The sequence below is a fragment of the Medicago sativa genome, chromosome 4 (genome assembly GCF_051527215.1).
Source record: "Medicago sativa cultivar Bolivia chromosome 4, Bolivia_mono, whole genome shotgun sequence".
In the NCBI taxonomy this organism is placed as follows: Eukaryota; Viridiplantae; Streptophyta; class Magnoliopsida; order Fabales; family Fabaceae; genus Medicago; species Medicago sativa.
The window spans coordinates 14,087,868-14,107,879 of NC_140752.1; positions in this window are offsets into that span (position 1 = coordinate 14,087,868).

Sequence of the window (20,012 nt, forward strand, 5' to 3'; positions counted from 1 at the left end):
TTTATTTGAATTGAAGGAATTTTGTTCCTTGCCTACGTACCCGTTTAAGGGATCAAATCCACCGTAGTTCTCTCTCAAAAAATGTTTTTGTTTTTGTTGGTTGATTTTAAGTTTGAAAATGGAATTTGAAGAATAGAAAGAGGCCTCAAGGGCATGAGATTTATGAAAAGGTGAGGTGTAATTAGTTATTTTGCAAAAACAAGTCAAAGTATGATTAAAGTTTATTGAAATTTGATTAAGAAATTGAAAAAGGAAAATTCAATGGGATTTTGATCCCAAGGTTTATTATGAAAAATGTTTGAGTGAAGTTTGTTCATATTTTTTGGAAATTGATTTTTCTAAGTATAAAGCCTAAACATTCATCTAAGCATACAATCCTAAACATACATCTAAACATGCATATTCTAGCTATATCTAAAGTGGTGTGTGTGCATGTGTCGGTGCTTGTGTCGGTGTACATTATTAGAGTCCATTGTCCTTTACATCATACCCTAGATACATTCTATGGCCCCTTTGCCAAGAAATTAAAAGCATAGGAATATTACAAAATTCTTAAGCGCCACATTCTAACTTTGGTACAAATTAAATTGCAAGAAAAATAGAAACGAATATGGGATGAAATGGAGATGCTTATGATGAATATGAAACATGAAATGAAAAGGTTAGTAGCATATGATAATAGGGAGAAAAATAAGGCAAGAGAGAACACTAGAACATAAAGGATAGAAAATAAAGACAAAATGAGTGCAAATATGGCCAAAATTTGTTCATAAAATGCAAGAACCAAGTGACCTATAATTCTCTCATTCCAATACATTTTAAAGGTTTAGAATCAACTCTTGGAACGGGAATTAAGGCAACATGATTAACTTGGCATTTTAAAACAAACTTTAAACATACTTGCATTATTTAACTATCCAACTAACTTGTAAGCTAAGCAACAAACTAGATTCTATACACCAGTATCAAAATCAGGTTCAAACAGTGGCTAATGGTTCATGGAAACACATATCATGTATCACAAATATACACCATGGATTAGAAACAAGAATTAAGCCAATTTTCACCAATTTTAACATAATATTCAAGAAATAACACTAGAAACTATTTCAAAATTTTTGACAAGTTTTTTTTCAGTATACAACCAACACAAAATATCACAAAAATGCTAGAAAAGGCTCTATAAATTTTCCTAGGATTTTCTAAAATATTTCAAGCATGCCAGGGGTACAAAGATCACAAAAAGCGTGAAAAATAGCAAAAAACAAGGAAAGAACGAAAATCTGCAAAGACCAGAAGGTCCAGGCCCAAGGGGAGATGGATCCTGGATCATCCAAACGCATCAGGGGCGTTGGATGGATCCAGGAAGCCAAAACCCTAGATCCAAAGCACCAGAACGCAGAGGAGCATAATAAGGCATGGGCGCACATACACATGATTACAGGGGAGGGGATCACAGGCATACACGTGTCGAACCAAGGATCAAACGGTGTAGATCAGGAAGAAAATGGACCAAAACGAACCAGACCGGTTCAGGCGTTTATATAAACGTAAACCTGCCGGTCCAGTTCATTCCTCCTTCTCTCTTCTCTCTCTACAACGTTTTAGAGAGAGAAGCTCTGCAACTTCTCTCTTCTTCTCCGTCGTCTTCTCCGACGAACACTACGACGGAGGTACGGTGGCTGCCGGTGGCGCCGCCGTACCTGATCCCTTTTTGAAAACTAATTACGTCGTTGTGTTCGTCTTGAACTCCTCTTCATGATTTTGACACTTGTTTTTGAAAATTAGGCATGGATTCGAACAGATCTACACTTGAACCTACAACTTAGGGTTTCGAAAATTTCTTTTGATTTCTTTGAAACTAAACCTATCCTGGCTTATTTTACATGCTGATGATGAATTTATGCTTTAAATCGAAGAACAAACGGTGAACTTTCATGATTTTTGAAATTAGGGTTTCGATTCCACTTTTTCGAATCTTTTCGAAGTTTTCACTTCGATTCACCGTTTAACTTCACTTTTAATCCTTCGATGATGATTTGAAGCAAGAACGAGAAGGATTTGTATGTTTACCTGATTTTGTTTGGAGATTCGAACAATTAGATCCTGCGAAGCTTCTGGTAAGTCTTGAACTGAAAATAAATCAGTTATTCTTTCTCGTTCTGCTTCATTGGTTCATAATTCACTTCGATCTTCTCTTCTTCTCACTCTTGATGCCTCGCTTTCTGTGATCATTCAGGTTTGTCACCTAGGTGATGAACTTGAGCTTCGAATTGCAGAAGCAAGAGTTCGATGATGAAGATTCTTCAATGAATCTCTGAGAACTGCTTCAAATTCATCGCCATTGATAGAAATTAGGGTTTGTGTTCTTCGGTGTTCTTGAGTTTTTTGGAGGTTTTGATCGTAACAGAATAGAGAGAGAAAATTATGATTTGTTTCTGAGACTTTTTGATGAGTTGGCGTTGAGTGATTGATTCCCCCCTGTAATTGGTGATGTGGCCTCTATTTATAGGCCAAGTGTAATATTCTGGACCAGTAGCCTTGTGACACCTGGATTTGGACTTGAAATGGCTCGGCCTTGGCTGGATTTTTGACAAAGGACCATCCTGCAATTTTGAGAATTAAAAGGACTGACCTGCAAAATAAAAAAACTTAAAAAGAGATGACCTGGACAAAAAAGGACTATCTTGCAATATTTGGAACTTTGGGACTAAAGTGCAATTTGACCAAAAAGACTTAAACGAAATTTGACCTAAAATAAAAAAGAGTCTTAAAATAAGATAAAATAACATGAAGGACCAAAGTGCAATTTTAGGAACTTCAGGACTTAGAAAAAAAACTAAAAATAAAATTGGAATAAAAAATGGTAATTTGACTAAACGTAAAGTGAAACGTCTAAAATTTGACAAAACGGACTAAAACGAACCAATGGCCTAAATGAGGTACTTTAAAGTAACCTCTCTCTGCCAAAATTTCGTGTGAAATGACAAAAATGCCCCTGAGGCTAAAACGACTGAAAATGACTCAGATGCAAACTTTAAAATGGATTTTTTACAAGAAATTGAAGCAAAGACTCATACAAGCAAAATTAAAAGACTCAGAGACAATTTTTAATATTTGAACAGAGTTTTGACACTTGAAATGACTAAAATGCCCTTAGGGGCAAAATTGACTCAAAATGACTTCAAATGCAATTTTTGACATGGGTTTTGACATAGAATGAAACAAAGACTTATTCAAACTACTTGAAAGGACTCAAACAAAATTTTGAAAGACCGAGAGAAATTTGACATAGAAAATGACTAAAATACCCTTGTATGTGAATTTTGCAAATAACATTGAAACAACATGCAGAGAAAGATGCAATTGATCAGAGATAGTTCACATAGCTTGAAATGCAAGAGAAGAAGAATTGAGTTAGTATTTTTAGGTCCAAAATTAGGGTATAACAGCTGCCCCTATTTAAGTTTCTTTGTCCGGAGAGTCAAGAGACGAAGTCTTAGAGTTGACGGGACGAAGATACTTAAATATTAACATTTGCACTGCTTTTGGACATAAAAATACGTTTTCAGAGTTGAAAAACATGAATGTTATGCAATATGTTGATTATGAATGCAAGCCAAACAACTGGAGTCTATGGAACCTGTCATGTCACTGGGGATTCAGATAGACACGGCCAGGGTAGACAAACCAGGGATAGAAAATAGGGTACAAGTTGTTCTTTGGGTCGAACTAGCCACTTGACCAAGGAATACAAAACAAGAGATAGGTGCAAGCTGTTCTTGGGATTGAACTTGGCACTTGACCGGAAACATAGACATATAGGCAGATACAAGTTGTTCTTTGGATCGAACTTGACACTTGATTGAAAACACAAATAGATAGGCAGACACAAACTGTTCTTTGGATTGAACTGGCCGTTTGGCTGGAGACATAGACAAAAGGGTTGATACAAGCTGTTTCTTTGGATCGAACTTGCTTGTTTGATTATCACCACATCATGTGGGAAGGTGCAAACTGTTCTTTTTTCAAATCGAACTTGCCGTTTGACCGATAACAAAGCATAAGCTGGGTACAAACTGTTCTTCAGATTGAACTTGCCGTCTGACCGATAACAAAGCATAAGCTGGGTACAAACTGTTCTTCAGATTGAAAGAGACATTGGAAATTGGAATTGGATTGAGACATAGACATTGACATTGAATTGGAGAGTTGCAATTGACATTGAGATTGGATTGGAATTGGAGATTGACATTGACATTGACATTTGCCATTGAGATTGGATATTGACATTGACATTGGATATTGACATTGAAGATTGTCATTGAAATTGGAATTGAAATTGGAAATTGGAAATTGCTTCGAATTGACATTGAATTGGAATTGGAATTGAGATTGCTTCGATTTTGACAGTTGACATGATTGGATTTGACAGTTGGTATTGAAATTGAAATTGAAATTGAATTTGACAGTTGGAATTTGGATTGAATTTGACAGTTGAGAGTTGGATATGCAACATGTGTGTATGGTATAACAAGATTATTGGATGTATGAGCACATAAAATGCATGATTATGCATGTATGAATGCTTGAAATGCATGATTGGTCGGCAACTTGACAGAGAAGTTTCACAAAGGCAGACGAAACATTGGAAGATTGGGCACGTAGTGGCTCGTGCTGCGACATATTCACAGGGGAAAAAAACCTCTTTGGAGAGATCGTCGTTGAGAGACGTATCGCAACCATGGCTGAGGGCAATAAAACTTGTAGAGGAGGACCCTTGGAAGGTTCTTGGATACAGGTCGCCGTTGCTAGGCGTGTCAGTGCTGGGTAAACATTGGATGTTCGCATCTGTGGTCAATGCTTTTCAATATTCTTTTCATTTTTTCCATTTTCAAACCCCACTTTTGCCTGAATCGCCCTTTCGGGTTTTCGATTCACCGGGGAATAGGTTCTTTTCATTGCCCCATTTTTGCCTGAATTGCCTTCATGGGTTGTCAATCAGCGGGGTGCTCATTTTTGCCTAAGCCGCCCTTTCGGGTTTTCAACTTAGCGAGCTTTTTATTTTCATTTTTCATTTTTTCATTTTCATCTTCATTCTGTTTTTCATTCTTGCCATTGACAACAGATCATCCTGGGGAGTAACCTGCTTGTAACATGTGTTGAAATAGACATTGTCACTCGTTCATTCATGCATGTTTCATTGAAATGTACCCTGTTGCTCAGGTTTGCTTTCAAAATAGACAGAAAAAGATTTTTCAATTTTCAAAGATGTTTGTTTCAGACATTGACATTATCAAATGGAAAGAAAATATTTTGTATATAGCATTGAAAGTAGGAAGAAAAAATAGAGTTTCGAACAAAAGTACAGGCTCAAATTGATGTAGAAGAGTGAAAATCAGCCAAAGGCGTGACTTCACAGATTTACAAAGCTTGGAAAATGGTAATTTTATTGGTTGGTGATACATTGAACACGATGACCGCTACATTTCATAGAAATTTTGAATTCACAAATACAGAAGCCTCTGATGAAGATGATCATTGACAGTTGTAGATGCCCCAAGGGGTGATGGTGATTTGCCAGATATAGTTACTTGTCTTTTATTGTCAACCTCATTTTTGCATGAACCGCCCTTTCGGGTTTTCGGCTCATCGAGGCGCTCATTCTTGCCTGAGTTGCGTACAATCTCAGCGAGCTATTTCATATTCATTTTTTTGTCCCTAACTTTTGCCTGGATCGCCCTTTCGGGTTTTCGATCCACCGGGAAGCGCATTTTTGCCTAGGCCGCCCTTTCGGGTTTTCGACCTACCACGCTGTTCTTTTCTTTCTAGACAAAGTATTTCTTGACTATATCGGCATTAACAGGATTTGGAAGCTCAACACCATCCATGTGTGTAAGAATCAAAGCACCACCAGAGAAAGCCTTCTTGACAACATAAGGACCTTCATAGTTAGGTGTCCACTTGCCCCTTGGGTCGGGTTGTTGACTTATCCTCCTTTTCAATACAAGTTCGCCTTCCTTGAATTCTCGAGGTCGGACTTTCTTGTCAAAAGCATTCTTCATTCGTACTTGGTACAACTATCCATGAGTCATGGCATCCATACGTTTCTCTTCAATCAGATTCAATTGGTCATACCGACTTTGACACCATTCAGCCTCAGTTAACTTTGCTTCCATGATCACTCGAAGAGATGGAATCTCCACTTCCAGAGGGAGAACTGCTTCCATACCATATACAAGAGAGAAGGGAGTTGCCCCGGTTGAACTGCGCACTGTAGTACGGTAACCATGCAAGGCAAATGGTAGCATCTCGTGCCAGTCTTTGTAAGTAGTGACCATCTTCTGAACAATCTTCTTGATGTTCTTGTTAGCGGCCTCAACTGCACCATTCATCTGAGGTCTATAAGGAGAAGAGTTGTGATGTTCAATCCTGAATTCTTCACATAAAGCTTGCATCATACTATTGTTCAGATTGGAACCATTGTCAGTGATGATCTTGTTGGGAACACCATATCGACAGATGATGTTATTCTTGATAAACTTGACAACCACTTGCTTGGTCACATTGGCGTAGGAGGCAGCTTCAACCCACTTGGTGAAGTAGTCAATTGCCACTAGAATGAAACGATGTCCATTGGAAGCCTTCGGTTCAATTCTTCCGATCATGTCAATGCCCCACATAGAGAAAGGCCATGGGGAAGAGATAACATTGAGAGCATGTGGAGGCACATGAATCTTGTCAGCATAAATTTGACACTTGTGGCATCTTTTAGCATGTTTGTGGCAATCCCGCTCCATAGTTATCCAGTAATAGCCGGCTCTTAACAGTTTTCTTGACATGGTGTGGCCCGATGCATGGGTCCCAAAAGTACCGTCATGCACATCATGCATCAATTTCTCAGCTTCTTGTTTATCAACACATCTCAATAATACCATGTCATAATTCCTCTTGTATAGGATTTCTCCGTCCAGAAGGAATCTGCTAGCCCATCGTCTCAAGGTCTTTTTATCCCTGTTGGAAGCACCAGGTGGATATTCACGATTCTGCAAGAATTGTTTGATGTTGTAGTACCAAGGCCTTTTACCATTCACATCTTCCTCAGCCTTATCTGGCACATTTTCAATGGTAAACACATGAGCGGGTCTATCAAGACGTTGTACTTTGATTACAGGCACATCATTCCAGTGATTGACACGAAACATGGAGGACAAGGTAGCAAGAGCGTCAGCCATCTGATTTTCATCCCGAGGGATATGGTGCAGCTCAACCTTGGTAAAGTATGTCAACAGACGTCTTGCATAGTCACGGTATGGGATCAGCTTCTCATGATGAGTCTCCCATTCACCCTTTATCTGATTAATAACAAGTGCAGAATCTCCATAGATGTCAAGGTGCTTAATTCTCAGATCCAGGGCTTCTTCAATGCCCAAGATGCATGCTTCATATTCAGCTATGTTGTTTGTGCATTCAAAAGTTATTCGAGCGGTGAAAGGAATGTGGTGCCCCTGCGGAGTTACAATGATGGCCCCAATTCCTTTACCATAAGCATTAACAGCACCATCAAACACCAATCCCCATTTGCTATTGGGGTCCGGCCCTTCATTGATCAGTGGTTCTTCACAGTCTTTTGCTTTCAGATACATGATCTCTTCATCAGGGAAATCAAACTTAATTGGCTGGTAATCATCAAGAGGTTGACAAGCAAGGTGCTCAGCAAGGATGCTTCCTTTGATTGCTTTCTGAGCTTTGTACACAATGTCATATTCAGACAACAACATTTGCCAACGTGCAATCTTTCCAGTGACAGCAGGTTTCTCAAAGATGTACTTGATTGGATCCATTCGGGATATCAACCAAGTTGTATGATTCACCATGTAATGACGCAGGCGTTTGGCAGCCCAAGCTAAAGCACAACAAGTCTTTTCAAGCATCGTATACCGAGTCTCACAGTCGGTGAATTTCTTGCTCAGATAGTAGATGGCATGCTCTTTCTTACCAGTCTCATCTTGCTGACCGAGAACACAGCCCACTGAATCATCTAACACTGACAGATACATAATCAAAGGCCTTCCTTCCACTGGCGGGACAAGGATAGGTGGCTCCAACAGGTATTCTTTAATGCTATCAAAAGCTTCCTGACATTCATCATTCCACACAACAGGTTGATTCTTTCTGAGCAATTTGAAAATTGGTCCACAGGTAGTAGTCATGTGAGATATGAATCTTGAAATATAATTCAGACGTCCGAGGAAACCTCTGACTTGCTTCTCAGTTTGAGGGGCTGGCATCTCTCTGATAGCTCGAACTTTGTCAGGATCAACTTCAATGCCTCTTTGGCTGACAATGAAGCCTAGTAACTTTCCAGATCTTACACCGAATGTACACTTGTTAGGATTCAACCGCAGCTTGTACTTTCTCAGTCTTTCGAACATCTTTTTCAGATACACAACATACTGCTCTTCATCACCTGATTTCACAATCATATCATCAACATATACTTCAATCTCTTTGTGAATCATATCATGAAATAGAGTTGTCATACCCCTTTGATAGGTAGCACCAGCATTTATCAAGCCAAACGGCATTACTTTATAACAGAATGTTCCCCACGGAGTGATGAAGGACGTTTTTTCTCTATCTTCAGGTGACATTCGTATCTGATTATAACCAGAGAAACCATCCATGAAAGAGAACACTTTAGACTGTGCAGTACTGTCAACAAGCACATCAATATGAGGCAATGGGAAGTTATCTTTTGGACTGGCTTTATTCAAATCTCTGTAATCGACACACATTCGAACTTTCCCATCCTTCTTTGGTACTGGTACGATATTGGCAATCCACTCAGGATATTCAGCTGTCATGAGGAAACCCGCATCAATTTGCTTTTGCACCTCAGCCTTGATCTTAAGAGCCATGTCTGGCCGAGACCTTCTCAATTTCTGTTTGACAGGAGGACATTCAGGCCTTGTCGGTATCCGATGTTCCACAATCTTGGGATCTAGACCCGGCATATCTTCATAGGACCATGCAAAGACATCTGGATAATCATGGAGAAGCTGAGTGATCTTCTTTTTCACTTCTGGCTCAAGTGCGGCACCAATCTTGATCTCTCGCTTGTTTTCTTCAGTACCCAGGTTGATAAGCTCAATTTCTTCCTGGTGAGGCTGAATGGCTCTTCTTTCCTGCTCAAGCAGTCGAGTGATCTCATACGGTATCTCTTCATCATCTTCCTCATCTTCAGCTTCATATACAGGGAATTCAAAATTTGGAGGAACCATAGGGTCACTGTGTTCAACGGGTTTATTATGGTTCAATCTGCATAATATGATTGGGATGATTTTAGAAAAAGTTTTTCATGCAGATTTTTGAAATTAATAAGAAAAATACAGATGTTTTGGTTTTTTCTAGCATTACCATTATTTCCAAGAAAAAAGCACTAAAGAGTAAAAAACAAAGAGTCGTGAGAGAAACGACAACTTTTATTGAAAACGGCAATGCTGAAACAAACACGCCCTTACAATGATATCACTTTCGCCTTGGGCAGAGCGAAAGGATTGTTATTTTGAAAACGAAGAAAACATGAGCAACAAGACACATTACATGGAAGCATGCATGACTAAAGGGACATCAATGGCTTCCCAATTTCTCACAGTGCCTCCTGGTATAACAAATGCAGGCACGTGACCACCTTCAGTAGCATCTTCAGTAATAGCATTGATGAACCCAGCACTGTAGAAGGTTCCTTTTGAAACAGCAGATGTCGGGGAGAATCCAAGGCCCTCTTTACGCTTGTTTTCCAAGATCTGAATCACCTTGCCCCAGCCAGCAGCTTGCCCTGCTTGGACAGCCTTCTGGGCATCTTTCAGTGAGGCCATGCTAGCACCAGCCCTCCGGGGTTCTGCGCCCTCAACGGTCAAGCCTTGAAACGACGTCCCTTCAGCGGACCCATTCCTCATGAACTTGAGCTTCTGATGCAAAGTGGACGTGACTGCTCCAGCGTCGTGAATCCACGGCCTTCCGAGGAGACAACTGTAGGAAGCATTGATATCCATGACTTGGAAAGTAATCTGAAATGTCTCGGGACCAATGGTAATTGGCAAGTCTACTTCCCCGAGAACATCCTTGCGAGATCCATCAAAAGCTTTAACCAGATAGCTGCTACCCCTCAGAGAAATTCCGTGATGACTTAATTGCCTTAGTGTGGACTCAGGCATTACATTCAACGATGATCCAGTGTCCACCAAAACGTTGGATATCATATCAGACCCACAGTGCACCGAGATATGTAAAGCCAAGTTATGGTGTTTCCCTGCTTCGGGGAGTTCATCATCACCGAATCCCAAACTGTTGCAAGCAGTGATGTTACCCACTATTCCATTGAATTGCTCCACAGAGACTTCGTGATCAACGTAAGCTTGCTCAAGTATCTTTATCAACACCTTCCTGTGAGCTTCTGAGCTCATGAGCAGAGACAAGATGGATATCTTTGATGGGGTTTGTAGCAGCTGGTCAACAATCTTATAGTCACTTTTCTTGATAAGCCTCAGGATTTCGTCCAGATTGGACTCTTCAATAGATTGGCCTGCTGGGCCGGTGTTCTTGTCAACAGGAGGAGCAACTGGTGGTGCTATTGTGGCAATAGGTGTGACCACCTTCTTTTGAAACAAGGGTGGACGGATTTTTCCACTTCTCAGAGTTGTAATTTCACCGGCAACATTGTCAACTGTAGCTGGGGATACCAGAGGCACCTCCACTCCGTTCTCAATCATGGTTGCATTGTACTTGTAGGGAATTGCTTTGGTAGAGGTATAAGATACCGGACCAGGTAGCCTGATCACCAAAGGCTCAACATTTCTCGTCTGAGATACACTTTCAACAGGGGAGTCATGGAACACTGGCACAATTACACATACATCACTGGCAATCAAGTGCTTGTCATCCATCAGGCTCTGGATATCATCTTGCACCACACAACAGCCCATAGGATTCCGAAGACATTCCGGACAAGAAGCATGATCATGTTTGAACAGAGAAGCCTGGCAAAGTTTGACATGTAATGGCACCAAGGGAGTAACGACATTGCGGACATCCAACATGGGATCCTCTTGAGGAACGGGAACCCTTTCAAAGGCCTCAATCATGTTAACAGCAGCATGGTTTGGAAGCGGGTTGTCAAGAACATGCGGAACACTGTTCTCAAAGGTCAACCGTCCTTTTTCTATTAGGTCCTTCACAATATACTTCATAGCAAAGCAGCCCTCAACATCATGGCCTTGAGCACCCTGATGGAATTCGCATGTTAAGTCCTGACGGAACCTGGGAGGCAATGGATTAGGCGAAGGCTTGCCTGGTCTAGTAACACAGTGTCCCTTGGCCAGTAGAGTTGGGAGCAGCTCACCATACCGCATTGGTATTGCTGGAAAAGAAGGTTTGGGTCGGGGACCCTGTTGTTGCTGCCGTTGCTGTTGAGCAGAAGGCTGTTGTTGTACTTGCTGAGGGATGGCATTGACGGGCATTGGTGGTTGACCCGGTGGCAGAGGATATTGCTGGTAGAATGGTGGGAAGAAAGGATGTTGAGAGTACTGCATGTAGTGATAGGGCAGAGGTAATTGCGTAGCAGCTGCAGATGGGTTACCAGACACCATCCCTACATCAGATTCTTTCCTCTTGTGATGACCGTTACCGTACTTCTTTGGCGCACTGTTTGAAGATTCACCTTTCTCAAGGACAATAATACCATCTCGGACAGCCTCCTCTAGACGAGTTCCCATTGTAACCATATCAGAGAAATTGTTTGGGGCAGAGACTATCATTATCTCCTCATATTCCTTCTTCAGAGTCTTCAGGAATGTCTGCGTTAATTCTTCCTCATCAAGTCGAGGAGAAACACGGGCAGCTGCGCCTCTCCACCTTTGAGCATATTCACGGAATGTTTCATCTGATTTCTGAGATAGGGCTTTAAGAGAGTCCCTGTTTGGCCTCAGACGAGTGTTGAACTCATATTGACCTTCAAAAGCAGCAGCGAGTTCCTCAAAAGTATGGATGTTATCTTTGCTCAAACTAGTGTACCAATCTGCTGCATCATCTGTCAAGCTACTCTGGAAGCAATGGATCATCAGCGCATCATTATCGGCGTAATTAGCCATCTTTCGGACATACCGGATAACATGGTTGTGTGGACAAGAAGTTCCGTTGTATCTGTCAAATTCAGGCTCTTTGAATTTCTTAGGAACCTCAAATCGGGATACCAAGCACAGATCACGAGCTTTAGCAGGAGCACCATTGTTTCCCCGGCTAGCCTTGACCTCACGGAGTTCTCCAGCCAACTCCCTTAGCTGTCTCTTCATAGCTTCCATTGCGGGATCTTGTCCATGCGGAGTGTCAACATCAATCACCTGTTGCACAGTGTGCACAATAGGGTCGGTAACAACAGTGGTTACTTGAGGCATAGCAGTAGACACAGGAATCTGTCCTTGACCAGCAAAACCAGAAACACCAGCAGCAGTATTAGGAGAGTAGTAAGCTGAGAGGCCATAAGGACGGCCATTGGGCATGACAAAACGAGCATCAGTAGCCACAGTAGATAGTGGGATAGAGGGAATCACTTCAGCAGTAACTGGAACAGAAGTGGCTGGTTGTTCCTGTGCAGCCATCATAGCGGACATAGCGTCATGAGCCTTAGCCAAGTCTTCTTTCATAGCAGCCAATTCGGCACGGAGCTGAGCATTTTCCTCTTCAAAATTAGCCATCATCCTTCTCTTGTGAAATCTTGTCTGATGAATTCTATCTGGTTGGTAGACTTTGCGAACACGAGCCACTTTTCAGACTGTGGCGGACAAAACCAGGAGGCAATGAGCACGAGAGAAGTTTTTTGTGACCAATGAATGCATATGATGCATGAAATGTGTTAATGCATATGCAAAAAAGACTCTTTTTAGGTTATCGAAGGGTTTTAGACAAATTATAAACTCGTAAACATTACTAAACAACAATTAACACAAACGGGAAACAAACAACCAACATATAGTTTTACAAGACAATTTCAACATAAACAAATGGAAATAACAACAGGAAATGGAAATCCTCAAGCATAGGAAGTGGAAGCGTCGTCCTCAGAGTCGGACTCATAGCTGCAGTATCGTGCGTAGAAGTCACGGGCACCCCTAGCCCTCTTGGAGTCTCTCATGAGCAATCTATCTTTCTCCTCAATCTCTCTCTTAGCCTTAGCTAACTCTTTCTTCAGTGTCAAGACCTCATGAGTCTGCTGCTCACCCTTTCCATCCAGAGTCATGATCAAGTTCTCAGCCTCATAGTATCTAGCCCTCCACTGATGCTTCTCCCGACTCTCCATAGCTAGATGCTCCTGGTACATCTCCTGGGTAGGTGGGAGTAGAGGCAAAGGCATGGTAGGGACAGATGCAGACACATATCTCATAGAGGGGTAAGGCATACCAATCTCCTCAGCTTGGTTTATCATCCACTGTGTATAGGCCTCATGAGCAATACCGGACCTTACACCCATATGTTTCACCTCTTTCTTCCGAAGCTTAGACCAAGCATCCATGAAATCCTCCCTAATTCCGGTGGGAGCATTGGAGTAGTGAAAGAAGTAAGGAGCTGTAGCAAGATTGATGGGTTTATCTTTCATCGGGAAACCAAATTGTCGTAAAGCAAGCTCTGGGTTATAGTTGATTCCACCCCGGGTACCAAGAAGAGGTACATTAAGAAACTTTCCACCACCAAAAATGATTTCCTTAGCTCTAGAAGCTGGAGTGAGCCAAACTACTTCATTAGGAGTGAGAGCCATAATCCTCTGTGAAATGGACCAATTCCTCGGATTGTCGTGGAAAGACTGCGGAAGGTGCGAAATAAACCACCTATAGAGGAGAGGCACACAACAAAGAATGTATCCACGACCTTTGTTAGAACGATCGTGAATAGCATGGTATGTGTCAGCTAGCAAAGTAGGAACCGGATTCTTGGAGTGGAAGATCATAATAGCATTCATGTCCACGAAGCCATCAAGATTTGGAAAGAGAATAAGCCCATAGATGAGAAGTGCAAGAATAGCCTCGAGAGTGTCCTGACAAGTGGTATTGAGGTTGGCTTTCCAAAGAAGATACTCTGAAGTGAACCCTCGGATGCGTGCCTTAGTGACAAGATTCTTGGAGACATCGGTGGTCTTGAGATAGAGATCTTTAGCAATAACCAATGGAGTAGGAGAATTTTCAGGTCCTGAGAAAGGTATCCCCTTAGCAATAGATAAACCCATCAAGGAAGAATAAGCCTCTAGAGTAGGCACCAACTGAAAGTCTGGGAAAGTGAAGCACCGATACCCCTGATCATAGAATTGCACTAGAGTGTGCACAAGCTTCTCATCCACATTAGTATGGAGAATAGGAAGTAAAGCCCCGTAACGACGTCGGAAACCAGTCGGATCCTCAATCTTGAGTGCCAAATCCCTCAAACTAGCCAAATCCACTTCCTTGAACTTGTAGGACTTAGTCATCTTCATCCCTACAATGTTTACAAATTCAACTTGTCTAAGCCCTTCGATAACAATGCATGACAAAAGTTTATGCATGTATGCATGTATGCATGAATGCATGATTATGTTCAAGTTTGGAGAAAACATGGTGGGTTTGAAGTTCAAAGTCGAGGAGTCACGGGTGGACACGGTGTCCGGTGAATCTAGGGCTTTAGGATAATAGTAACCGGGTTCTAAAAAGGTTCCCAAGTTGCAACCTCTCCGACGTATCTCATGGTGTCACGAGACAACACTCGCTCCATGATTATATGTGGAAGGTCTAACTTGAGTGTAGTATCGCGTGACGACTAAAACTCGAGACAACACTCGGTTTAGCCTCCGCACTACATCCTAGAAAATGGCCATGGATGGGTTTGGTTATCTACGGTTCATAGCGTCATAGAACAATTAGAAGTAAAGTGCCTAAACGCGACAACACGCGCCGACAACATCACCCCCAAAATGCCTCAGCTATGTGGGATTGATCGCATAATCCAAAACACGAGGCAACCCCCGGAATGAATTGTCGATTATATCCCCCCTAAATCCTAAGTTCACTCAGCCCGGGTGCAGGACTTTTGATATTCTCACCCCACACGTTTGCAAGAATTTAAACATTTATTCACATAGGAAAGCAAGTAAAAGAAGCAAGTAAAAATGAAAGCGCAAGCGTGGAAATAAAGACTAGGCGTAACTCTCGAATCTCCCCAGTGAAGTCGCCAGCTGTTTTATCTTGGTTTTCGGGTGTCAAACATTGATTACGTTTGAACCTTTTAAACCGGTGATATCTTATTTTTTCTTGGGAAGGGAAAAGGTAAGCAAAACCCTTGAGAATCGAGGTCCGGGAGTTGTTTTCGCTACGGGAAGGTGTTAGGCACCCATAACGACTATAGTATCCTATAGGAACCGTCTTTAATTTCTACGCGCGCGCTCTATTTTTAAATGCTATTTTGAAAGATGTTGTTAGACCTAAAAGGATTCTAAGTGAAGAATTGGAGGGAGAAGGATGTGTTTGAATTTTTATTTTATTTGAATTGAAGGAATTTTGTTCCTTGCCTACGTACCCGTTTAAGGGATCAAATCCACCGTAGTTCTCTCTCAAAAAATGTTTTTGTTTTTGTTGGTTGATTTTAAGTTTGAAAATGGAATTTGAAGAATAGAAAGAGGCCTCAAGGGCATGAGATTTATGAAAAGGTGAGGTGTAATTAGTTATTTTGCAAAAACAAGTCAAAGTATGATTAAAGTTTATTGAAATTTGATTAAGAAATTGAAAAAGGAAAATTCAATGGGATTTTGATCCCAAGGTTTATTATGAAAAATGTTTGAGTGAAGTTTGTTCATATTTTTTGGAAATTGATTTTTCTAAGTATAAAGCCTAAACATTCATCTAAGCATACAATCCTAAACATACATCTAAACATGCATATTCTAGCTATATCTAAAGTGGTGTGTGTGCATGTGTCGGTGCTTGTGTCAGTGTACATTATTAGAGTCCATTGTCCTTTACATCATACCCTAGATACATTCTATGGCCCCTTTGCCAAGAAATTAAAAGCATAGGAATATTACAAAATTCTTAAGCGTCACATTCTAACTTTGGTACAAATTAAATTGCAAGAAAAATAGAAACGAATATGGGATGAAATGGAGATGCTTATGATGAATATGAAACATGAAATGAAAAGGTTAGTAGCATATGATAATAGGGAGAAAAATAAGGCAAGAGAGAACACTAGAACATAAAGGATAGAAAATAAAGACAAAATGAGTGCAAATATGGCCAAAATTTGTTCATAAAATGCAAGAACCAAGTGACCTATAATTCTCTCATTCCAATACATTTTAAAGGTTTAGAATCAACTCTTGGAACGGGAATTAAGGCAACATGATTAACTTGGCATTTTAAAACAAACTTTAAACATACTTGCATTATTTAACTATCCAACTAACTTGTAAGCTAAGCAACAAACTAGATTCTATACACCAGTATCAAAATCAGGTTCAAACAGTGGCTAATGGTTCATGGAAACACATATCATGTATCACAAATATACACCATGGATTAGAAACAAGAATTAAGCCAATTTTCACCAATTTTAACATAATATTCAAGAAATAACACTAGAAACTATTTCAAAATTTTTGACAAGTTTTTTTTCAGTATACAACCAACACAAAATATCACAAAAATGCTAGAAAAGGCTCTATAAATTTTCCTAGGATTTTCTAAAATATTTCAAGCATGCCAGGGGTACAAAGATCACAAAAAGCGTGAAAAATAGCAAAAAACAAGGAAAGAACGAAAATCTGCAAAGACCAGAAGGTCCAGGCCCAAGGGGAGATGGATCCTGGATCATCCAAACGCATCAGGGGCGTTGGATGGATCCAGGAAGCCAAAACCCTAGATCCAAAGCACCAGAACGCAGAGGAGCATAATAAGGCATGGGCGCACATACACATGATTACAGGGGAGGGGATCACAGGCATACACGTGTCGAACCAAGGATCAAACGGTGTAGATCAGGAAGAAAATGGACCAAAACGAACCAGACCGGTTCAGGCGTTTATATAAACGTAAACCTGCCGGTCCAGTTCATTCCTCCTTCTCTCTTCTCTCTCTACAACGTTTTAGAGAGAGAAGCTCTGCAACTTCTCTCTTCTTCTCCGTCGTCTTCTCCGACGAACACTACGACGGAGGTACGGTGGCTGCCGGTGGCGCCGCCGTACCTGATCCCTTTTTGAAAACTAATTACGTCGTTGTGTTCGTCTTGAACTCCTCTTCATGATTTTGACACTTGTTTTTGAAAATTAGGCATGGATTCGAACAGATCTACACTTGAACCTACAACTTAGGGTTTCGAAAATTTCTTTTGATTTCTTTGAAACTAAACCCTATCCTGGCTTATTTTACATGCTGATGATGAATTTATGCTTTAAATCGAAGAACAAACGGTGAACTTTCATGATTTTTGAAATTAGGGTTTCGATTCCACTTTTTCGAATCTTTTCGAAGTTTTCACTTCGATTCACCGTTTAACTTCACTTTTAATCCTTCGATGATGATTTGAAGCAAGAACGAGAAGGATTTGTATGTTTACCTGATTTTGTTTGGAGATTCGAACAATTAGATCCTGCGAAGCTTCTGGTAAGTCTTGAACTGAAAATAAATCAGTTATTCTTTCTCGTTCTGCTTCATTGGTTCATAATTCACTTCGATCTTCTCTTCTTCTCACTCTTGATGCCTCGCTTTCTGTGATCATTCAGGTTTGTCACCTAGGTGATGAACTTGAGCTTCGAATTGCAGAAGCAAGAGTTCGATGATGAAGATTCTTCAATGAATCTCTGAGAACTGCTTCAAATTCATCGCCATTGATAGAAATTAGGGTTTGTGTTCTTCGGTGTTCTTGAGTTTTTTGGAGGTTTTGATCGTAACAGAATAGAGAGAGAAAATTATGATTTGTTTCTGAGACTTTTTGATGAGTTGGCGTTGAGTGATTGATTCCCCCCTGTAATTGGTGATGTGGCCTCTATTTATAGGCCAAGTGTAATATTCTGGACCAGTAGCCTTGTGACACCTGGATTTGGACTTGAAATGGCTCGGCCTTGGCTGGATTTTTGACAAAGGACCATCCTGCAATTTTGAGAATTAAAAGGACTGACCTGCAAAATAAAAAAACTTAAAAAGAGATGACCTGGACAAAAAAGGACTATCTTGCAATATTTGGAACTTTGGGACTAAAGTGCAATTTGACCAAAAAGACTTAAACGAAATTTGACCTAAAATAAAAAAGAGTCTTAAAATAAGATAAAATAACATGAAGGACCAAAGTGCAATTTTAGGAACTTCAGGACTTAGAAAAAAAACTAAAAATAAAATTGGAATAAAAAATGGTAATTTGACTAAACGTAAAGTGAAACGTCTAAAATTTGACAAAACGGACTAAAACGAACCAATGGCCTAAATGAGGTACTTTAAAGTAACCTCTCTCTGCCAAAATTTCGTGTGAAATGACAAAAATGCCCCTGAGGCTAAAACGACTGAAAATGACTCAGATGCAAACTTTAAAATGGATTTTTTACAAGAAATTGAAGCAAAGACTCATACAAGCAAAATTAAAAGACTCAGAGACAATTTTTAATATTTGAACAGAGTTTTGACACTTGAAATGACTAAAATGCCCTTAGGGGCAAAATTGACTCAAAATGACTTCAAATGCAATTTTTGACATGGGTTTTGACATAGAATGAAACAAAGACTTATTCAAACTACTTGAAAGGACTCAAACAAAATTTTGAAAGACCGAGAGAAATTTGACATAGAAAATGACTAAAATACCCTTGTATGTGAATTTTGCAAATAACATTGAAACAACATGCAGAGAAAGATGCAATTGATCAGAGATAGTTCACATAGCTTGAAATGCAAGAGAAGAAGAATTGAGTTAGTATTTTTAGGTCCAAAATTAGGGTATAACAGCTGCCCCTATTTAAGTTTCTTTGTCCGGAGAGTCAAGAGACGAAGTCTTAGAGTTGACGGGACGAAGATACTTAAATATTAACATTTGCACTGCTTTTGGACATAAAAATACGTTTTCAGAGTTGAAAAACATGAATGTTATGCAATATGTTGATTATGAATGCAAGCCAAACAACTGGAGTCTATGGAACCTGTCATGTCACTGGGGATTCAGATAGACACGGCCAGGGTAGACAAACCAGGGATAGAAAATAGGGTACAAGTTGTTCTTTGGGTCGAACTAGCCACTTGACCAAGGAATACAAAACAAGAGATAGGTGCAAGCTGTTCTTGGGATTGAACTTGGCACTTGACCGGAAACATAGACATATAGGCAGATACAAGTTGTTCTTTGGATCGAACTTGACACTTGATTGAAAACACAAATAGATAGGCAGACACAAACTGTTCTTTGGATTGAACTGGCCGTTTGGCTGGAGACATAGACAAAAGGGTTGATACAAGCTGTTTCTTTGGATCGAACTTGCTTGTTTGATTATCACCACATCATGTGGGAAGGTGCAAACTGTTCTTTTTTCAAATCGAACTTGCCGTTTGACCGATAACAAAGCATAAGCTGGGTACAAACTGTTCTTCAGATTGAACTTGCCGTCTGACCGATAACAAAGCATAAGCTGGGTACAAACTGTTCTTCAGATTGAACTTGCCGTCTGACCGATAACAAAGCATAAGCTGGGTACAAACTGTTCTTTTAGACCGAACTTGCCGTTTGTCCGGAGGTATAGGTATACAAGCAGGTACAAGTGGTTCTTTTTTGGATCGAACCTAGCACTTGACCAGTAACAAGACACAAATTGAAAGTCTGGTTTTAACAAGATACCAATTGAGGGTAACTTGTCATTGACTTGCTTTGAAAATAGACATGACCATTTTGTTGGCCCAAGAGTAAATTGAGAGTGAATTGACATTGACTTGAATTGAATTGAAAGTTGACATTGAAAG